Source organism: Drosophila montana, unplaced genomic scaffold (genome assembly GCF_035044405.1).
Source record: "Drosophila montana isolate Dmon_TW-CO22-7 unplaced genomic scaffold, ASM3504440v1 contig_2438_1, whole genome shotgun sequence".
In the NCBI taxonomy this organism is placed as follows: domain Eukaryota; kingdom Metazoa; phylum Arthropoda; class Insecta; order Diptera; family Drosophilidae; genus Drosophila; species Drosophila montana.
This window is the reverse complement of record NW_026997315.1, coordinates 599,337-622,799: the sequence shown is the minus strand read 5'-3', so window position 1 is coordinate 622,799 and position 23,463 is coordinate 599,337. Positions and strand designations below refer to the sequence as shown.

The following is a 23,463-nucleotide window of genomic DNA, read 5'->3' as shown; positions in this document are numbered from 1 at the left end:
TCGGGTGTTGAGCATTTATCTCAACGCCCTCAAAGTTTTACAGCAACTGGGATACACTGTGTACCCAAAGCAACAACAACAGCGCCTGGATTTTAAGTGAGAATAAGTTTAATGATCAAAATAATTCAACGTGTGTTAGTGTTTGGCTTAAGCATGTTTATGCCTGGCCTTAACTGGGTCGACTTTAAGTTTATTGCTGGCTTATCGTCTGTGATTCCGCTTAAAAGCATGCCACAGGCTTAAATACAATCGTAATGCCTCAGATCTAGTTTATAATAATAAATCGAAACTTTGACAATTTGAGAGATAATATATCTATAGATATCTTTTAAGCATAGGATTTCTATAGATATGGGATATCTTTTAAGCAAATTTGATTTGAGGCTTTATGATCTTTGATAAACATCATTCCATTCACATGGAAAATGGGTCCTTAGAATTATCAAATCGGATTCAGAACTTTTAAACATATGTTCGTTATTTTCAGTTAAAGCTGGCATCCAAGCATGCTTTTCATTATTTTATACAAAAATATGTAATAAACACTAAGTAATCTAAATTAAATAAAAAAAAAATAAAAAAAATTTCATATTTCGTTTTACAAAATTTAGAATGCCTTCACGCACGTTAAAGCGTCTTTCTCGTCAGTTGTTTCAATACACGCACTCCCAGATCTGTAATCAAATCCGATTATCTGTTATCCGCCATTATACGGACTGCGACTGCGGTTGCAAGGAGGGAGGCAAATGCGACTGCGGTCCGGAATGCGACTGTCCGCATCGGAAGAAGAACTACCGCCTAGGACCCAAGCCGATGTCCAGCCGCGATCGACCGTTGAACTATGCACCCGAAAGTCTGGGAACGGACGCATTCGAAATACCAGATTTTATAGATCCCAAAGTGTTCAGACCCATGAAGCAGGGTGAACAGCTGGGCCCCGATGCGCATAAGTCAAAAACCTATAAGAATCCAGAGTATTACAGCTATCACAGTTTATCGTACTATGATCTACGATCGGCAGCATCGGCGGCGAAGGAGTATTCCAAAAACTGCGAATAAATTCAAAATTATTTAAATTAGTCACAAAATTGTAATAAGTGTCGCTAAGACATTTTAAAAATTAACTAAATATTGGTGTAATATTAGCGTTCTCTTCAGATTAGGTATCTATGTGATACCTGGATACAGGATGTAGTAGCTATCGATTGGCTGTTTATAATATCCGAATATAACAATAGTTATAAAATTAAATGGTCGAGGGGTCATTAACTACGGTAAAAGCGAAACTAATAAATGCTAGTGAAAGTATAGAAAATATTTAAAAAAAAATTTGATTTGCATTCATATTAGTCGGTTCCCTGACTGAACGTCCGACTAATAAGCGGCAGATCGCAGGTTCGAATTCAGCAGCAGTTGTCAATTTTTATATAAGTTTATTTAATTTTTTATTATTCACAGAATACCCTTTCAGAGCAGCAAAAAAGCCAATCTGGCAAACATGGAAGAACTATTATAAAGAGCTATGTAGAACTAAAGGCACCATATTCTTAAATTATTTCTCAATATAAACAAAAAACCTACGGCACAAAAAAAAAAATTAACCCGCCTATTCACTGCAAAAAGGACCTTCATAAAATCAACAAAGTCGACACGGGTAAGTCGATATGTGAAATATGCAATGAAACAGAAAGCGACGAATAGTCAAAGATGGAAAATGAAAGGTTGTTGACCATATTGATACAAATTGTTGCTATTTCGTTTTTTTTTTTAACCTAAAATCCTTGAATATGTATTCATTAGCGGAGTGCAAAGTAAGGGGATCGAAGCCCCGAGAAGATAACATTTTGAAAATAATTTTAAGTTAATTAGAAAATAAATTATTTTTAATAATTTATGTAATTTTTCACAATGTATACGGGGCATATATGTATATGAAGGATAGTAAAAACGAGCAACGAGATCGGGAACGATCCGGGCTCAAGTTCAGATGAACATGCCTTATGATTTGTTTAAGTGGTAGCTATACGCTTTTACTTAATTGGATCACATAAATCATAATAAAAAATGAAGAAATAAGGGGCTTCAGTCGAAAATAAATTAAGCTTCTACATTATATTGTTATGGAAGGATGTTATGTCGATCAGAACGAAAGTTTGGGAACTGTTGATTATACTCGAAATATCTTGTGATTTTCGATGACTTTCACTGTTGGCGGCGGCGGCCACAAAACTCAGTTGCTGTTGCAGTTGCAGTGGAAGCTGTTTTATGCAAATGCAGCGGCGTTTTTGGCTTAACATCGTGAACTTTCCATTGCTTTTGTCGTTTTGGTAAGTTTTGTGCCAGTTTTCGCGCTAGCCGTGTGATTGCGGGTAACGACAACGATAACAACAGGGCGGGGAGAGAGGGGGAGTGACAACAACAACAGACACAACAACAATGGGAGAGTCGACAACGAGTACTTATTTGGCTGGCTGCTTAATTAAAATGCGCAGGCAGTGCGAGCGCTTCATTTGGCTCGCTTAATCGCCCTGCCGCAGAGATTCGCATCGGCCATGGCCCAAACCGCCAACACGCCCACAATTTCCCGTCTCGGGCGCTGTTCCTTTTGCATGTAAAGTGTCAAGTTTTTCATTATAATTTGCATATTTTTCGCCAGCGCGTAAACTTTTCGCCTACTCACCACCCACCCTCCCCTTGTCCCAACAAGCCAACAAGCTGAGCCTTGTAAATGACAACAATAAGCATTATGGCATGTGCCTGAATAGTTATAAGGACGCCGGCCTGTTGGTGGTGCATAGTACCCGGCACTTCTCGGCTAGATCTGCTAGATACACAGAATGTATCTTTTAAGTTATTTTCAAGTTTAATTTTTTGACTTTGTGCTTTGTGTTTTTCGTGCTTCGCCACGGCCTCGGCCTCAGCCTCGGACGTCCTGCCCACATTTCTCGGCAGAAACTCATGCTGCCAGGCCCTGCCGAGATGCCGAGATGCCGCTGCTGAGCCGCGGCGCATAATCACGCGAAATCTGAAAACGTGTCTTGTATAGTAATGAGCACTGATTATAACTTGAAATTGTGTGTGAAAGTACAGTTGTGTGCACAAGTTATGCTACGTGGCGTACTCCTGAAAGTTGCGACTTTTCAAGTTTTGACGCACACAGCGTCAGTGTAAAAGAAAACAAAGGAAAAAGTCGGCGAAATTTGACTTTTCCTCTTGTATAAGAGTTAAGCTGGATGTTGTGTGCTACGCCTTGGCATTATTTTGTTTTAAAAAAGATCAGAATATATCTTACAAGGCAGTTCTATACGAGTTGTATAAGAGTTTGTTAAATTGGTTATTTATAAAAATTCTTGATCCTCTCAGATTGTTTTTATTAAAGTGCAACAAAATACAATATATGGATTTTTTATCTTACAATTTATTGTAAAAAACTATCTGTAAACGAGTTGTATATGATTAATAAAGAATTTAAAAACTAAATAATACTTAATTAGATCTTCTTAATACTTTTCCCTTTTTTTTTAAATTTTGAAAAGTTGGTAAAAAAATTGCATATATGTATATATATATATAATATAATGCTGTTGTAAGAGAGTTGTGTAAGTAAAACTCAGATAAAGTTCAATAAGAATAAAAGACTATTTTAGAAATGAATAAATATTATTTAGTGTATGGTCACAATATTTTATGAGCCACTGTAAAAGGACTACTTCACTTCTGCCGCACCTAGTAATGCTATTTGATGTGTATTTAAACTTAAAATGATGTCTTCTTAATCAACTACCAAGTCAGCGTCCAGGCAGACGACCGTCGCGTCGATGTCTTTTCCGCAGCCTCTCCCCCTCCTCCAGCATCTCTTCTGGCTCCCAGCTACGAGTATTATGCCAACATATATGCCACGTGCACCCAACGAACGTGTTGGCCCAGAGCTGAGCGAGTGTCTGTGTGTGTGTGTGAGTGTTAAGAGCCTGAAGGATATTATATAATGTGAAGTAATTTGAATGTGAAGTGTGTGGCAGGGAGCGAAGCTTATAAGTCTTATACGTGTGTCATGTGCTGCTTTTCGATTTTCCGTTTGCTTTTTCTCTTTGTCTTGGAAACATCAAAACCTGTCACCCATCTATAGCCAGTTGTATGTGTGTGTGTGTGTGTGTATATGTGAGGCGGATTAATGAGATTTTCTTTTATGGATTTATGATGATTATTTCTATTATTAGTTAAGAGCGTGACAGTCGAAAGTCGACAGTCAATTTTCGTAGCGGCCATTTTGATGCCATTTTAAAGTAATCCATTGATATATGGCCACACTGCGTGGCTGCTGCTGCTGCTGCCGCTGCGTCCAATAGTCTCTACAGTTTTCTCATTTTTTAACCGCACTAAATCACAAAAATTGCACGACCCGCGCACCATTAGCCTTTGCTTATTTATGGCAACGCGACATTCAATGACAATTCAATATATTTTACATGCCCAGCGTTCTGTACCAACAGGAAAAAGAATATTGGTCTCTGTCTTTCTAGCACCCGGTGGTCAGTTTATATACCCTGCACATGCTGAAAACGGTCTCAAAAGGGTGTAAGATAGTTGCTTCGACCAAGTAAAACCCTATAAGCCATGTCCGTCTGCCCGTCTGTCTGTCGGTCTGTCTGTTTCTATGCGAGCTAGTCTTCAGTTTAACAGCTTTCGTCTTAAAACTTTACATAGATCCGTCTTTCTGGTGCAGGCAGTATACTATGTATGTAAGAACTGGCCGGATCGGACCACTATATCATGTAGCTACCAAAGGAATGAGCGGTCCAAAAGTTGGTTCTTGTATGAAAAACTTTTTTATTTATCAAGATATCTTACCCAAACTCGGCATTTAAAAAATCCCTACATATTGCAAAATCTTGTCAACATCGGACCACTATATCATATAGCTGTCATAAAAAGGATCGGTCGAATAGAAGGCTCTTCTTTGAACACCTCTTTGTCCATCAAGATATCCTGACCACAATCGGCAAACTATGCTGATTACATGTATATGAGCTATATCTTATCAGTATCGCCCTACTATATTATATCACTATATAGGTAGTATCGATTGAAAAACAGGTTCTTGTATGGCAAATGTTTTCCACTATTTTCACTATTTTCACATACATGAAAAGCCGCAAGGCAAATGTCCACAAGGGTTTTCCTCTTTAGTTTTCGCTAGATATGGTCCACAGAAGTGTCTGAGTGGCTCAGTCATAAAGGCAGCTGCACAACGAGCTCAGAAACCAGGCTAGTGTGATTTTTTATACCTATAGCCCTTATTTATAGAAAAAAAATTTATAATAGTTACGTTTTGAGGTCCATAAAGCTATTGCAAAGCTGCTAAACACATCCATAATTATGAAAATTGGAATTTTTAAGATGATTTTTACAGGGTATCCTCTAGTGGAGCTCTTTCAACATAATTGGTCTGGCCTGTTATCATTTTGGTATGATATGTATTTGATAGGGTATGCTCAATTCGAGCTCTTTCAATACTCACTTGTTTGTATTTGTTTTCTCTTTTTTTTTTGTGGTCGCCCGCCTTTTGGCCTGGCCTGAAAACAAATTCCGCACTCGTCGCACACAATAAACCATTACAGGCGATTAATTTCATTATCCGCGGGTATCGAAATCAAAAAATACCAATCGATTTATGCGTGCAGCCACAGCATCAACAGCGTCCAAACCGAATGCAATTGTCATCATTTTTTTTTGCTTTCTTCCCTTTTTTTCTGGTTGAGGTTTGAAATGTTTTCTAGTCTGGCATCAATTGCAGGCATCATAAGTCTCGGAAGATATGCTGTTGGGTTTTTATGATGTCTGACATTTCCAGAACCGGATTTGGGCAGCTGCTGCCAAAATATTGGATTAGCAAGTCAGAGAACTGAACCAGCACAAAAGTTATCAATGAGACTGCGATGTAATAAAGATATGCTTATGCAAATCAAGAATATATATAAATCTATATATATCTTCCTTTTTGATTCCGTTTGCTTGTGAAAGACATTTGCACAGCCCCTTTATTCAACAAATTTAGAAGAGCATAAAGAGACAAAGTATTTGAGAGATGTGCGATTCTCTTTGTTCCTTGAATAGCGCAATTCTATGCGCCTTGAATTTAATACCATAAGCACGTGACCTTTCCATCGACATTTATTATAAAGTCTTTATAAGCTACAATAAATATTAAATTAGATAAAGGCGTCTTATCACGCCGTTCCATGTCAAAACAGGATCAATCAGTAAATGTATGTCGTTCAGTCGAAGTAGTTAAGAATCGTTGCCGGCCCAGTTTATAAATCACAACTGCTTAATCGAATTGGCATTGACTCCTTAAGATTATGTCACATTAATTAGCAATTTTATGAATGAGCCATCTACAGTAAATACACTTAGCAAAAACGTTTGTACTTGAAAACGGTTGCATCTTAAGCACGAAAGAAACTCCTCGTGTTCGGGAAATAATTAAAATGTAAAGGGCATTTTATAGTCGAGACACGGCTGTGAAAAGTATATAATTATTTTGAAGACCCGTCATAATTTATAATCATAAATCTTTATAGGGGTTTTATCGGAAAAGACATTGTTTTTAAACACTTGTTCTCTCCCAAAAGATAAACATTATTTGCCGTTTTCTTTTACATTTTAAATATTTTTTTGTGTTTTTGACTTGGAATTTATGATTCATTTAAAGGTTTTATCTATTTTAATGGTTTTTGTTTGTTTAACTTGGCTTGCAGTTAGCCTTAGCTAAATCTCTACTTGGCCATCGCTCAATTCCCTGGAGCGCATTTTATTCTAATTGTTTTGCATTGCTTGTTTGCGCCAGCTTGCGGTTCGATGGCTACCAAAAACATTGCAAATAAAGCAACAACAAAAAAAAAAGGCAAAATAAATAAAAATAATAATGTTTAAATATACTGAGATGAGGGTGTGTGTGTGTGTGTGGGTGGATGGGTGGTAATAGCAATTCATTGTGCAAACAGCGCTCTCTGAAGGCGCTCGCGATGTCAGTTTCAAAAACATCGCGCATTTTCCTTTTCCGCCGCGCTGCCAAGTCCAAACGCATGTATCGCTGGCTTGTTGTTCTTCTTCTTGCCATATAAGTTGTTGTTCTTATACCCTATATCAGCCGGTTGGCTTAAATGGGCCTGGTACATGATTGAGGTCGAATCGGATCGATTATAAGTTCAGATTAAAAATCGACACTTGCAGTCTTCTAGCGGTGAGAATCTTGAAGCTGAAAAATAAACTTTCGTTTGACCCGCATTTGCTAACCAAGAATGTATCAAATAAAGATCACGAGGATCACAAGGATCTTTGAAATAAGTTTGAGGCCGATCGGATGGTAAACGAAAAAGTTGCATACAAAGATATAAAAATATATTAAAAAATATATTTTTTTCAGATTTACAAAGTGTTTAATACGATTTCAAAACCCGGGTTAAAGAACGTGCTAAGCTAGATTCACGAACCGAACCCTAAGACAATTGTGGTTTAAAAAGTAAACCGTAGCAGAGAGAATTTGTTTTAACCTTGCAGCCCAGCTGAAAATTGAGTTATCTGAATTCGTAACGTTCTTTAAAGTATTGGATTAATATTGATTGGATTAAATTCTGAGAAGCATAACATTTAAATTTAGCTACTGTAAGTATTAAAGCCTTTTCCGAACATATATAAAGAAAAGGAAATCTTAGTAAAATGAAATATTTTATTTATGTTTCTTTCAAAAGAAATTTTAGTTGTTTCTTTTTTAATAGGGAAAAAAGTTTGTTTTATTTATCTAAGGGGGTATACGTGCAGTCGAGTACTTCCGACTGGACTAGACTAGTGCATTTTGCTATGTATATTTGCGTTATTTCTATTTGTATTGCCACGCTTTTATTTTCGTGGTCGATGGACGTCACAGGAGACGCCAGGACTTCAGGATGGCAACGAGCACTGAGTGGAGTTCGTTGCGTGCATTGCTCGAGGTCATGTTTAGCTTTTTCACCCCTTTCAATTGCTCGCACTGGCAGCCGACCCTTGAGGGTAGCACCACTAAACCAGCTACACATTTGTATTGTAGTTGTTTTTGTTGTTGCTGCTGTTGCTGTTGTTGTTGTTGCTGCTGTTTGTTTGTGTCTCATTGAGCGAACGAGTCTTTTGATATGGCGCTCAAGCGTTTCGAACGGATTTATTTGCCAAGTTGATGCCGAGGCGAAGCAGTAAAAAGTTCCTTTTGCTTGCCGGCGCGCACGCGGTAAACTGTAATTGTCATTATGCCCCCGGGGCAGAGCCACGCCCACACGCAAACATGCCACCGAGCGCCCACATTGGCCCCTCGTGCCCCATTCCGAATGTTTGTCCTTCGCATTGGGTGAGCGAGAGCTCGGGACTTGCCTCAGCCCACATTGTGCTTACCCCCTTGGACTAGCAAAGTGCTTTTCATGTTGCCACACAAATGCTGCGTGCAGTTTCTCATCATCATCAACATCGCCATCGCAATCATCGTCATAATTATCATTATCAAGTAGCAACGTCATTAGCTGTGGCTGCTGCCTTGGCACGCCCAAAGTATCTATCAATATTTGCATTTATAAGTTCTTTGCCTTGCGGCGTATTTGTTGAGTTATTAACTGAAATTAAGAAAATTGAAAATGCGTTCGTTGCGTTCGCATTTGTGACAGAGCGTGAAATTGCCTCGACTTTCACATCATACTCCGGTATCTTCGAGGGCTAAAAAAGTGACCAACGCGGCCCGGCCGAGTCGTTTTAACTTTTGTAATTATGCGACAAGATAATTAACTCAATTTTTGGCTGCCATGAACAACAACAATTCGAACAAAAGGCGCAAAGCGTATTTGGCCCGCATGCATTGGCCATGGCCATGGCCCAAAACATTTGGCAAGCCGCCCGGCCAGAAATGGTCATAAAACCCACCAATTCCTCTAAAATGGCTATGGAGAGTGGAATTTGCCATTTGTAGCATACTTTTCGGCTTGCTCGAAGGACTAAGGACAAGTGACACCAGCTACCCCAACAGACAAAATTTCAAAATGCCTTTGTTTCATTTTATTGGCTCAAATATAATCTTATGTAATGTTGTCTCATTTGGTCAGGTTCGGGCAGCAGACCGAATGCCATTAGAACTCCGAAATTCTAATTTGAAATTCACGTTGCGCAATCTCTGCATTATATGGGCAGAATAAGAGCTTGCGGTCGACTGATGCGGAACCACATATCTTCTAACTTAAATGGATCTGATTGTAAATTAGCTAATTGCTTAGAAAAATTATATATGTAAAAGTAAAATCACATATTCTAAAAACAAGATTGTTATTAATATTATTATTTTTTATTATTTGTTATTTGTGATATATTATATATTATTCATTATATTTTATTTTTCATTTATTATTGATAGTTTATTATTTATTATTTATTTATTGCTTTTTAATATTTGTTCGTATTTAATTTTTTACTAGTTTTTATTATTTGTTTTTTATTATTAAATTTGTATTATTTGTTTTTAAAAATGTATTAATAATCACTTGTTTTTTTATTATTTATTTATTATTTATAATAATATTATTAATGTTAAAATAATATTATTATCTATAATATTTCTATTTTATAGAAGGTTTATATTTTTATCAAACAAAAAACTTTGATTAATAAATTTTAGTTAGTGTATAATGTAATATTATTATTTGCATAAATATTGTTTATAAGCATAAACTTATACCCTGAACCCATGAAAATGGGCTAAAAAGAGTATAATGTTTTTTTGCAATTTTTTGTAACAGGGATAAGGCAGCATCATTATGTATACGCTATATATTCTTGGTCAGAATCAATAGCCGAGTCGATCTAGCCATGTCCGTCTGTCTATCCGTATATATGAACACGTCGATCTTAACATATAAGAGCTGGAAGCTTAAAATTTTTAACGTAGGTCCTCCTAGTGCCCGATAATTAATAACTTGTCTCGTTTCCAAGCAATCGACAAAAATCGACATTAAAATTCTGTTTTGAGCAAATCCACACATAAGTATAAAATCCATTTGGTGTTGGTAGATGAAGATTCAGGGTATCCCCTAGCTGAGCACCCCCGACTAGAGGCCTCTCACTTGTTTTTAAATAAGATATTTTAATAAATATTTGTATTATCGTAAGTATAAGATACAATTACAAACTTTATGGATTTTCAAAGAGAACTGAAAGGCATAGACTTTCTGTTTAGATAATACCACATTGGAATTTAAGCCCGGATACTCGTTCTTCTATTTCAGCGAAACTTTCTTATTAATCGCCAAGATTATCTTCAATCAACAATTTTCAAATTGAAAACTGAGCACGTTATGAATCTACAAATTGTTATATAAGAGACATCTAAACACATACAAATTATAAAGTTCGTTTTTCTTCTGTACTTTTGAAAATGTGGTCATGCGAGGGATACGTTCCAAAAAAGTTGAGCAACGTACCAAGTGGCCTTTCGCCCAAATATGCTCAGTGGACGCCCAAAAGCCAGCGGAATTTTACCGTAAGAAGAGAAGCCAAGACGTCAGGCAATCGCAATCCCCCAACGGGCTATGTTCCCATTCCCCTGGAATCACCCACTCGCTTGATATCGTCGCATTTTGAGCCCGACATTACCAGACCAATATCGAAGAGCCCACAGCTCGCATTTAGGAAGTGTCGTCAATTTGACAACTTTCGTCGCGTTTCGTCCGATATTTTAAGGGCGATCATTAAAACTCTGACGATATTTCCCAAATGCCGCAGCTAAAATCCAAATAAAGTACTGGTTCATTAAAGGAAAACGTAAAAAGTCATGATTGCGGACTGTCAATAACTCCCACCATTGTACATGTAAAGTTAAAGATATTATCTTATCCGAGTCAAAGTATTTCAAAGAGTAAAACGATCCATATCAAAATAAATAGGGTGTAATTTTTACGGCGATTGTGTACATCCAAATTTCACATCCCTGGACAAACATATTTTCCTTAAGTCAATAAACAATAGACTCAAAACTTATATTATATTTATATATTCTTTAAGTTCTAGATGTATGTGTATAAAAAGACGGCTTGAATATGCTGTGTCCAAAGTTGGTGATACAAAGCCCGAACCGCAGGATATCTTGCGGAAAAAATAGTTCAGAGAGAGTCCCAAAGCATAAATAGCTTGGGTCCGAACCAGGAAGAGCCAGCAGCATAAGCCGAACCGATGTAGAGGAAGGGAGCTGGTTCGCGTGTTGAACCGAGCCAGCCTCAAATCATGTTGGGTAGGTCTTGATGTCACATAATAAGCTACAGATTTCTTTCATTTATCTTTTTTGCACTTATACCCTATACTTTTCGGCCCAGTTCATCTGTATAACTAATTAAGCCAGATGCGTGAGCACATAGTCGCAAATAGCCATATATCATATCGCATTGATAATGTGCCCTGATTAAAGGGTGTTGGCATTCACAAGCATCCACCCACCCGCTGAGGGCTGCTAAGCCGCAACACTTGAGCCAACGCGCGGTGGTTGATCTGCTGACTTTCGCTTCTATTGTACGATTAGAGAGCGTCGGGCATTTGCATTGAAATTTAGACGAATTCTCGATGGGTGTGTATCGTGCACGTCATCATCACCAACAACAGAGTCATGAGTGTCGTCATCAAAGTAATTGCAGGCACACTTTTCGACATTTCATTGAAGCGTGCTCTGAAATTATTTCTCAATTTGTAATAATTTTCGGTGGATTAAGTACACAGCGTGACTTGGCTCATTTCGAAATTCAGCGCCTAAATTTTATGATTGAAGGTAACTCAACTTTGCTGGGATAAGTATAGCACCTTATGCTCTGACTGAGTGCATATTTGATGTGTGCGAATATCAACTTGCGAGCAATAATCCTATTAAGAATATGTAATCCCAAGTGAAATATGGTAAAATGTATAATAAGGTTGAAATAATATGTTCTTTAAGACATGTGAAGCAAACAGGAGTCTCCTATCTCGGATATACCCTATACAAAGAAAATTTTACAGATTTATATATATATATCTTTTTTACATATTTGGAATCTAGATAACATAAGACTGGGTCTAAAAACAACACAAATGCATATCCCGAAGGCGAGTCACGTATTAACATTGTGTTCACATGTTGTTACATATTTACATGTATGTTAACTCGCTGTTAATATATTTACACAACCCTATATTAAGTACCTTAATCTATGCTGAACATTTTCGTAACTCGGAATACCTAATTTTTCGTATATTATTTTTTGGGCTAATTATGTACTTTAGTCAAAGTTGAGAAAGCTTTAAGCAAACTGGGCAAAATCTTAGGAAAGGTGGATGAAAATGAACGCAACACAATGCGGCAAGTGCCACACCCACAATTTACAGACGCCCACAAAGAGAAGCTGTCAAGCGTTGAATGTAAATGCCAGGCAGCCAAAAGATAAGCCCCAAGCGAAGCCAGGCGAACGGAAGAAAAGCGATGGCAAAGTGTCCTCCACTGCGCCTCAGCGCCGGCTAAAATTAAAATGGAAAATGATAAGAAATCGGCGCTGCCAACTTGACACAATGAACTTCATATTAATATGAAGTAAATAAAGGCGGCCAACCCAAGTGTTGAAGTGAACTCAATTCAACTCAACTGAAGTGCATTATGGAGGGTGTGCGTGTGCTTGTGTGTGTGTGTGTGTGTGTGTGTGGTGTTGAAAAGATTTATGGCACAAAAATGTAACGAAACTTTAAGAGAGCGACCCATAAATTAGCCACAACGGAACTGCCAACTCTGACTCCGGCTCGACGTCGAAAATTTGTAGCTGGTTTCTATTTTGACAGCGACTTGCGACGCCTCCTGTGCGCTACCCTGTACCTTGAACAAAAGGGCTTAAAGGTCGTTTGAAGTTGGGTGCATGTAGACAGCAGGGAGTGGCACAAGAGTTTTTTGAACCCAGGAAGCTTACATTCTATATGCTCTGTGTCGATGTACTTGGACTTACTTGAGGCATTTCTTAAACCATCTCTCACAGGAAGTATTTTCAATAAAACCTTTTCACACACTCTACGCAGTTGGAGTTGATTAAGAACTTTATGTAACACTCTCCGTCGCAGAAAAATTAATAATATCTACAACTTGTATTATCGATACTCGATGATAAATCGATTAATATCTTGCAGTAGTGTTGCAAAACTATCTATATTCGCCATATACTTCAGTTCCTATAAGGAGCTCTACATATGATAGTTTTGACTTATTCCTAAAATTTAAGCACAAAATTTTAGCATATAATCGAGATAAACTATAGATAAAGAAACGCCGAGATGTAGATATTATTAGTATCGATAACTGTGCTGTACAATCCGAAGAAACTTTGTTTTTTCTTTAACTTATCCCATATCCCATAACTTACAATCTGGGCATCTGAGCCAGAAACATGTTCGGTTTGCCTGGTTTAAGGATTCGCTATATATATATATATATATATATTGTTTTTATATTTTTATTAGTTGAGTGAGTTTTTGTGCATAGAGTTATTCCGTTCAAGCTAAGGCTCAGCTATTTTTATTCCTTTAATCCCGTTTAAGGTTCGGCTCGTGATTATAAGGTTATGAGTTTGATTTGAGCTGTTCTCTAACCAAATCGGCCTTACTTTTTGGCGTACAGGGTATCAATGAGTCTGCCGCTGTTGTTCTTCCTGCTGCTGCTGCTTTGTGTGCCGAATCCTTTATTCTTTATCCTTTATTGTTATGTGTGTAATTCGCTACGTTCTTCAGCAGAGGCTACACCTTTCATAGAATATCGGGTGTCCTGCGGAGGCGCCTCTCCCCCTCCCCCTCCCCTCGGCTGGACCATTTTCGGCTTATTGTTATTGATGTTCTTATCAGTCGCAATTATTTTTTTGATTTACACATTTCGTTTGCCTCTTTTTCCCTTTTTTTTCATTGGTGACAATTTTCTCGCGTCGTTTGCGGTTTTACATGATGGAGGAGGAGGAGAATGAGGGAGCACGAGTTCTCGCATTGGCGGATAGGTAGAGATAGGCAGCGGCAGAGCTGGCTCAGTTCTCGCTCATTTATGAAGGCAGGGGCTTAGCCTCAGATGAGATTTTAGTGGTTGCCGGTGGTCTGCGGGCTGGACGGGGGGGTAAACAGTTTGCATTATTGACAGTTGTTGCGGAATAATCAGATTTAAAACGTTAAATGTCGACGCCGTTTTGTTGGGTATTTTTTCTGGTCCCTGCCTCTAGCCGCTCGACTGCCCGCCTCTCTGCCTGCCTGGATGCCATATTTTGTGTGCCTTTGTTTTGCGTTCGGGTTTTGTCCTCGGCTTTTATCTTGTTGGCTTGTTTTTTGGCAACATTGCCGCAGATTGGCTTTGAATTTAAGTAGCAATTTCCTGTTGTTGCAGTTGTTGTTTTTGTTGTCTCCATTGTTGCTGGCCGTGTGGACCTGAGCATGTAATGAAAGTTGAAATTTTTGGGCCAGTGCCCAAATGGGCGAGCCCATAAGTCAGCTCCGACAATAACTGATAATATTTTCACGTGCAATTTTCAGCAGGTAACAACTACAACAAATTTGATTGCTATTCACTTTCGGACGGCACTTTAAGGCATGTGCCCGAAAAGAGCTATGCAAATAACTATATTGTTTACTAACAGACCTTGAGTCACTTTCAATTGATCACATATTTGGGTCTACATAAAGATTTTTTTTAGAAAATGTTTGTGCTCATCTCCTGTTAGTCTTGGGTGCTTTTACAACGTTATTATATTCGGACAAACGGTTAATAAGACAAATGGACATGCCTGACCTGCTTTACTATGGGCTAAATAAAATGCATTTATCTGAAACTTTTACTTTGTTTTTATGATAACTTAATCGAACTCATAATATAACATAGAACTATTGTATCCTTCCATTTTTGTAATTCTTAATTGAGAACTTCTTATAATAGAATTTATATTCTATATTTGATTCACTTCACTTCAGTTACTCTAAAGTGTCATCCCTATACTTGTCTTACGTAATTACGTAATTAAGTGTAATAATAATAATAATGTATACAAAATAAAATAACTAAAAGAAAAAAATGTAGAGCTGCTTTAAGAAATAAATGAAAATATATATATAAACTTTCACGTTACAACGTTAACATTTTGCGTAACGTAACAAATCGTAATATTACCATATAAAACCTACATGTGTTTATTTTTGCTAGCTTTGCTGTGTCGTCTTCCCCATCTTCTTCCACTCTCCCTCTCTATCTCTTCTTCTTCTCCCCATCTTAACGTAACCACATGATACTTGTGCTAATCAAAGCTAGCACAGCGTCTAATCCTGTCTAACGGTTGTTAACTACGTAATATGTTTGTCAATTTTCAACGTAATCACGTACAACGTAATCCCACGTAAGGTGCCATCTAATGTCACGTAAGCTCTTTTATCACATTTAGTGCACTGCAGGTAACCCTGTCCCAGTATCATCCCCATCCCCCCCTGGTCCGCTGCATTCAGTCGTTGTCATCTGCGAAGTGCATTTGCTTAACACATTCCCGAGTTGCACTCAGTTTGTTTCTTCTTCAGCCTGCAGCAGGCGAGGCAGCCTTCTGGCTTTCATATAGCAGCACACACACACACACTCACACACACACACTCGCACACATTCGCATAATCAAATTCAATTGCTCATTCAAAACATTAAACTGTTTATTTTCGGATGGGCGTTCGACGCTGTCATTGGTATGGCTATGGGCGGGATGGGGTGGGGGGAGCAGGTGGGGTGCGTCGGCTCAAGTGGCAAAGGCACTTCATCATGCCGCCTAATCATTTGACCCACTTGAGAGAGCTGAGCAAATACTTTTTACGTTGTTCCCACCCATCCAACCCCCCACTCACGCCGTCTGCCGTCTGCCGTCTTGCATGCAATCAGGCTGCCCCCCTCACCGAATCGCAGACAGAGACAGAGAGTGAAAGAAAGATAGAAAGAGAGCGAGCGAGCGGCACACATGAGCCGGGGTCTAATCCTTTCAACAGTCGACTCGAAGTCGTGAAGCATTTTTGCATGCATGCAGCAATCATAGAGCTAGACGGCGGGAGGGGATGGACGGGTTTTGGCAGTGAAGGCAAGGAATTTGGAAAATCTCAGCTCAGTGTCAGGTTGCACGTTGAAAATTTGTCGTCATCGTGTCTCGCACACAAAAATGGCGTTAAGCATAGAATTCTGCCAAGCAGCTAAAGCAAAGAAACAAGAAGAGGAAGAGCCAAAGAGTTTGTGTGTGTGTGTGTGTGTGGGGGGGGGGGGGGAAGTCTGGCGGCTGGGCAGAGGCAAAGACAAACACATCTCGAGGACGCGCCTTGGCTGCGGCTCAAGGATAAGGCGCAAAATAATAAATTATATTTGCGTGATTTGTGTTTAGTTGTTGTTGCTTCTCTTGCGCTTATTATTCCTGTTGTTGTTGTTGCTGTTGTTTTTGTTACTCTTTGCATATATTTTGTAATGCTTCAAATGTTGAACATAAATTTCAAAAATTTAACTTGCCGCCTGCCTTTGATGCTGTTTTTCTTTGTTGTTGGCTGCTTGATTAGCAAGAGAGACAGAGAGAGAGAGCGCGCGTCACGCTCTCTTAAGCACGTGCACTCGCTCACTGGAAGGCTGCGCAGCGGCCACGCACAGCGTTCGCTTGGCCGTGCGGTTAAGAGAGCGCGTGCAGTGCGTTGCTCTTAGCTGTTGCCAGAGTTGCCAGCGTGGAAATGTGAAATTGTGTGCGCATTTCAAGCTGTGTTTTTGAAGTTTATTTCAATATTTTCTGCTGACTCGCCGCCTGCCCCTTTGCAATGCTTGCACCTTATATGCTTGCAATTTTTCTCACACACTTAACACATGAATGCACACACAACACGCACGCACACAAATCAAAACAGCATTAGTTGCGCTTTTTCTGCCTGAAAGGATAACATTTAAGCGCTTGGCTGGGGTCAGCAGTTGACAGTTTAGAGTTCACCCATCTGGCAGCCCACCAAGGCATAAACGAAAACAAAACAAACAGAAAATGCAATAAATAGAAAATGAAATGAAAAGGAACTAAATTTGACGCGTGCCCAACTCAAGTTTTAATCAGCAATTTAATTTCAATTGAGAGCGTCATCTCAGTCTCCGTGTCAGTCTCAGTCTCAGCGTTGCCCCATCGTGAGCAAAACCCCATGTAATACCCACTGGTCTAACAAATTGTGCTTCATCATCGCAAGCCTGCAAGCCATTAAATGTAGAGCTCTTAAGTCGGGCGCGTTTCTATTTAGGGTTGCGCTGCAACAATGCGCATTTCTTTTTAGCAACAGGATTAACGTGAGCTTCCAAAAAAAAAAAAAAAACAAAAACAAGGATGCTCTAGAGGTGTGTGGTTGACTAGAAGATACCCTGTACTCGGCGTTAAGCAGCCGCTACAAGAATTAGAACATCCTTTCACACATACATATGTATTCAAAAATAAACACACACACGCTTGCTGCTAACTGTGCTTCCTCTTCTGATAGCCCCATACTATGATACATGCGTTTTGGAATAACTCTGGTATTTACTGACCGATCTTTATGAAATTTGAAAGGAATAATCATGATATTCAAATGTGAGTAGATACCAAATTTAAGGCGAAAATGAGTTTTGGATTGCCTTTTTTGCTGGGATTGGTGGAGGTATCTAAAAAAGTTAATTATTCTGGATTTGTGTTTGCTCTAAAAGAACTAACATAGGAAACTTGGAGACTCTGGCTTTCATAATCTTCGAGTTTTGCTTAAAAAGCTTGCTTTAAAACCGATATATATCGAAATCATGTAAATGCGAATATTTAAAAACTAATTATAAACATGCTTTGCCTATGATATGGGAGAGTATACATTTCAAGTACAAGTTTATAGCTCTTTTAGGAGGGACGCACTTGCTTCTTTCTGTCTGTTACATATATTTGAGCGCAACGATCATACCCTGTTGCAGCCGTTTCCAATGGGTACAGGGTATACAATATAGAAATTGCTTACAATTGTCAAACAGATGCAGCAGCAACCCCTGAGCTCAATATGCGAACCCAAATAGCCGAATGCGAACCCAACCCCCACCCCAATGCAACCGCAACAGCAACACTAACAGCTTTTGTGTGTGTGCGTGTGTGTGCGCGCGTGTGTGTGAAATGCCAATGACATTTTTCACTCATCCCCCCGGATACCCCTCGCTCAGCTCATTTTTCACATATTTTTGCCAAACTGCAACTATTTTTGGGAACTGCCGCGATAACCCCGCTTCTGAGGGGTGACTCCTCCCCTTGTTGTTGTTGTTGTTGTTGTGCCGGCACTCGAGACCGTTAATTGGTTTTATTCTTAATGATGTTTAGGCGAGACAAAGTCTTGTCTTTCTTTCAAGCCAGCCCACGCGGATATTTCGGCATCTGCAACTGCGACTCACACACATATTTATGTAAATTCCGGGCGGGAGTTTTCAGTGATTTATGTTTTCCACTCTCAGCCAGCCGTGGAGTTTGTTTTTCATTTCTGCTGGTGTGAAAAACAATTCAACAGCTAATTGAGCAACTGCAGAAAGCGAGAACTCGGACGGCTCAGGGCCCTACAAATAGAAGATATATGTGCATATAACTGCAACTCAAGTGCGGATAATGGGTAGGTATTATAGTTAACCAAGTGCGGGTCTTAATGGTTTTTCAATTGAGTCAAGCGACTGGGAAGGGCTGGAAATGGATAAATGTTAACGAATTTTGAAAAATATGTAGTTATACGTATGTAGGATTCAAAACTCTAGGCAAACTGTTTAAACTGGGATATTATTAGAAGGCTTAAAAAAATGTAAGAGCATAAATTGCGGTACTTTAAAATTGCTTGGAATTAAACTAAAAAAACTTCAGAGCGAACATAAAACTCTTCCTTTCGCCCTAAGCTGATCCACAAATATTATTGACTGACAGTTTTTTCATTATTTTTTGTGCTTGACAATATTAACATTTCAATTTTATTGTATTATTTCTTTGTGCTCAATAATTTATGATTAATTCTTGAAGGCATTGAGTAATATTCAGTAATATTTTAAATCATTTTTATACCCTGAACCCATTAAAAATGGGTAAAAAGGGTATAATGTATTTGTGCAAATGTATGTAACAGGTAGAAGGAAACATCTCCGACCCCATAAAGTATATATATTCTTGATCAGCATCAATAGCCGAGTCGATCTAGCCATATCCGTCTGCTTGTCTGTCCGTCCGTCCGCCAGGCTAATGTTACACATGATAATAATAACCAATAATGTAAGCTATTATTTGATATCTTCTAATAAGACTAATGAAATTTTGACAATCTTATAGAAAAGTTTAAATTTATTTATTAATCTTTTTTAATTGACAGTTTCATTTGAACTGATTTATTTTAGAAGCTCCAGTTTTCGATTTGTTTCAAAATTTGTAAATTGCCTCTAATCAGTACAGCCTTTCAATGACTGCGATTCCATGCACACCTGCATGGGGCACAACAGGTGTGTCCTTGTCGTAGGGTCGGCTAAGCCAGCGCAGGCAGCAAAGGCAGCAGCAGCGACTGCGGGTGCAGTGAACAATGCAAGTTAGTCAGTGAGGGGAATTATGCCATTAAATGTCCCTTTTAACACCCACGCAGAAAGCGTGGTCTCAGTCGCCGCTGATCTCTAATTTATTAGCAATGCAGTTGCAGTCGCAGTCGGCCGACGGCAGAGGACGACGTTGCGAGGACGTCGCAAATGCCGACAAAGGCGTGCATGGACAAAAACAAAAATAAAAGCCGGCAAGCCGCACACAAAGAGGACAGAGTGCGCCAGCTGTCCAACTGAGAGAGCGAGAGAGTGAGCGAATGTGTGGCGAAGGAAAGGAGCTGAAAGAGAGTTCGCTCACTGGAAGCAGCATACGATATGCTAGCAGCATTACGTTCCGTTGGCTGCCATCGTTCCGTTAGTTTGCGAGCGTTTGTCGTTGGCATCGGACGTGCGTCGTGTTTAGTCGAAAGCAATACGGTAAATTGTTACGTTTAAAACGGTACAGCGCGTGCATGCTGCAATTTTTACGAATCATTTTTTATATGCGCTCTAAGCTAATTGCGAGTCAAAGAAAAAACGGTTGACAGCTCTGTAGCATTTGGCGCTGTGCCCGCGAGAAACTCATTAAAAAGTTCGACGCTTGACATGTTAAATATGCACAATAAACACGCGGCACAACAAGGCAAACATAATTAATTGCCCGCCCGGCCGTCTCTGTCTGTCAGTCTCCATCTCTCTATATTTCCCTCTGTGTGTGTGTGCGTGTGTTCGAGTGTTAAATAAAAATCAAAATTAATTGCATTTCAAGCATATTTAAATACGCATTAAGCGTCGCATAAACGTTGAAGAGCTCAACGAGTTTGCGGTTTCAATTGTGAGTAAACAGCGAACAGCTACAACAACTACAACAACAACAGGAACAACTGTCGTCGCTGCTGCTTGTTGTGCGCGCAATTTCCGGTTTCCGTTTCCGCCGCGCGACATTCGCGTCCGCTGCAAAAAGTTCTGCCAAAAGTCGCCGCTGCCCACCAAATTTGTCAGCAGCAGCAACAAGCATAAAAAAAGTGTTAAATCGCCGCAGATCGCCAGTGTTGCCTGACCAGAAAAAAAAGGTGCTGCATCTTTCAGGCTCCAAAAAAAAATATAAATATATTCATAAGAGCAGCTTAAAGCGCCGCCAACTGGCCTGCAGCTGCAGCGTTGCCAATTTTCGCTAAAGCGCAGTTTTAGTATTGTTAGTATACAACAAATATTTGCCAAAAAAATACTAGTTGACGATTTAATAAATACCAGCATAAAAAAAGTGTTGCCCACTTGGCGGCTGCTCGTTAAATTTTCGCAATAACAACAACAAATTCAACAAGGTGGACGCTCAACTGGATCAAAGCAAAAACACATCTAAGCAGGTTGGTGAATTAGAACTTTATTTTTCGCCTCTGTTTACACTTCTTCTTCGCAAGCTTTTATTTATTTTTTATTTATTACATTTTGGCATTTAATTTCATGCTCAGCGACAACAGCAAATACATTTTTTAGTTTCAGACGCGTTAAACAAAACCCAACAAGCATGAGCCAAGCAGCAAAGCTTGCGTGCAATTGCTCGAGTCTCAGATACCGCTTAAATTATCGAATGTGTTTAAATAATTTGTACCCTCTAATTTATGTGTATATAACCAACTTTGTTTTGTTAACTTTTTTTGTTAGACTTAACTGTAAAAATGATTTATATTGTAAATATTCATATACATTAGTACAATTAAAGTTGTTCCCATAATAACAGTAAAGTTAAAAAAAATTAAACTAAAATTAGATATCTTGACTGGGAGAAGACCCTATTCATGTTTATTAGTTGAGTCTCATCTTGAAAAATGTTAATTATTTTAATCTTATCTCTACAAATGCGCACATTATTTAATATATATTTAATTACAGTTATAATTTTGTTTCATATTCTCCTATTCTGGAAAACTTTTTTAATTTTAAATTGATTCAACTTTAAAAATGCCCGTAGCATATGAATTTAAGTATAAATATTTAAATACACATTTGATTTATGGATTTTTCGGAATTTGTGGTTCTAGTTAGAGCCCACTTACCAGAAATATTATAAATATTCTTGGAAGTTGAGTTATTATAAAATTATTCCAAAAATTTTAATTCTGATAGTTTTCTTTCTCTTCTTAAAAAAATAATTTCAACAGAATATTTCCCAAATAAATAAACCAAACAAATTAAAGTGCTCAATAGAAGCAAAAACAAAAAAAATATAACAACATTTCTGAAAAAATATATTACAGTGCATGCATTTCAAATGAAAATTCTTTCGATCTGCGAAATTCCAGAAGTGAAAATTTCGGAGAATTCGGTCTATTTAGGTGCGCAATAAAAGATTATTGCAAAATCTCGAAAAATCGTTGGAAAATTGTTTTTGTTTGGGTCGTGAAAGAAAAACAGGGGATAACTATTTATACCTAGTAGCGTATGCGCTCGATAAATATTAATATTTAAAAATATGAATATTTGAAGCTGGGTTTAACGATCTTTCCATTTTATATCATATATTTATCTTGAAATCTTTATGCACTGCTAATTCCTTCACAGAAACTCTCTATCCGTGTGCTCTACAGGGTATTCGCAGATGGTGGCGTGTAAAGACAAGCAATAAAATGCGAGGCAGCTTTAAAGTTTTTGCGCGCCAAAAAAGCAGGCAACAAAAAGCGAAGCGCGAAAGGTGAGAGTCCATAGTGGCAGGGACAGGGACGGGGGCGGACAGTAGGTGCGAAATGTTTATATGGCACATAAAACTAGCGCACACCGTGTCGCATTGTTGTCCCCGAAGAGGGAAGAGGGGTGCAGGGTGCTGGACGCCTAGGGTTGCCATTTTTATTTTATGAACTTTTATTATGTTTATTTGCTTTTACTTTTTTTTTATACTCGAGCGCCCAGCTGCCTGCCTGTAGTAAACAATAATCATAATAATCGTAATCACAGTCGCAGTCGTAGTCGGCGTCGCAGTTAGCAAAGCGAAACATTTGCAGGCGTGCTCGACTAGTGTATACTCTAGACTGTAGAATAATTTGTGTTGTAAATAGTCATAAAGGCTTAATTTAAGTTGTTCCCCCTTATTAAATCCCTAACATTTGTTAAACTTTTATCAGGAAAAAATCACGAAATTTCCAGAAAATGAAGACTTAAGTATTCAAAATGTTTAGTTGATTTGATATTTAATGAAGCGAGTAGGTATCTCAAAACTTAAAAGCTTTATCAAATCTCCGATTTAAGCAAAAACAATTATCGATTTTAAAGAAAATTATACGTCTAATTTGGTGCTTCCAGCCTTTGCATTCTTCGATGTAAGCTAAAAACACAAGGTCTATGAATTGATAATTATCGATTTGAAGGAAAATGATGAGTGTAGGCTCTACGAGTACCTATCCATACAATACAATGTTTCAAGCTTTTGCAGTCTCCTTGATATAGCTTAGTATAAAATGTAGTACCTGATAGGGTCACTTGCACTACCCGCTTTGGCCGCTGTTAAATGGCTACAGGGTATAAGAGACAGGCAACAGGGTAAAAGCGCCGCCCATTTTGTCCATTTCGTGTTGCCTGCTTTTAGGCGCTTTCGCACGTTTGTTCACACCTAGTCAAGCGCTTGCACGGCTACAGCTCCGACTGAGGCGCACACAATAAGCAGACACAAATACACACACGAACACACACACACGCAAATACACACTGTTTCGCTTTGTTGTGCGTTGTACTAAATTGCGCACAATTGGAAGCATACTTTCGGGCGCCTGCGAGCATTTAGTGTGCACTTCTTGGCCAGCGCACGTTAACAGAATTTGAATGCAAATTTCGTCCAGCCCCATCCCCGCCCC

At 38.7% G+C, this 23,463-nt stretch overlaps 1 protein-coding gene and 1 long non-coding RNA gene across 4 annotated transcripts in view; one reads left to right on the top strand and one right to left on the bottom strand.

The window, feature by feature from the left end:
* Positions 1-17,955: 17,955 nt before the first annotated feature.
* On the bottom strand, positions 17,956-18,821 carry LOC135428151 (uncharacterized). The gene is made up of 2 exons (XR_010436217.1): positions 18,703-18,821; positions 17,956-18,631 (listed from the first exon to the last, which is right to left on the bottom strand). It is a non-coding gene; the product is annotated as an uncharacterized LOC135428151 (long non-coding RNA).
* A 934-nt stretch (positions 18,822-19,755) lies between these two features.
* The window catches only part of tei (teiresias), a 198,015-nt gene continuing 194,307 nt past the window's right edge, over positions 19,756-23,463 (top strand). For all 3 annotated transcript variants that reach the window (XM_064681749.1, XM_064681748.1, XM_064681750.1), the window contains exon 1: positions 19,756-20,985. The gene's annotated coding sequence lies outside the window, so the exon portion shown is untranslated. The remainder of the gene's footprint in view (positions 20,986-23,463) is intronic.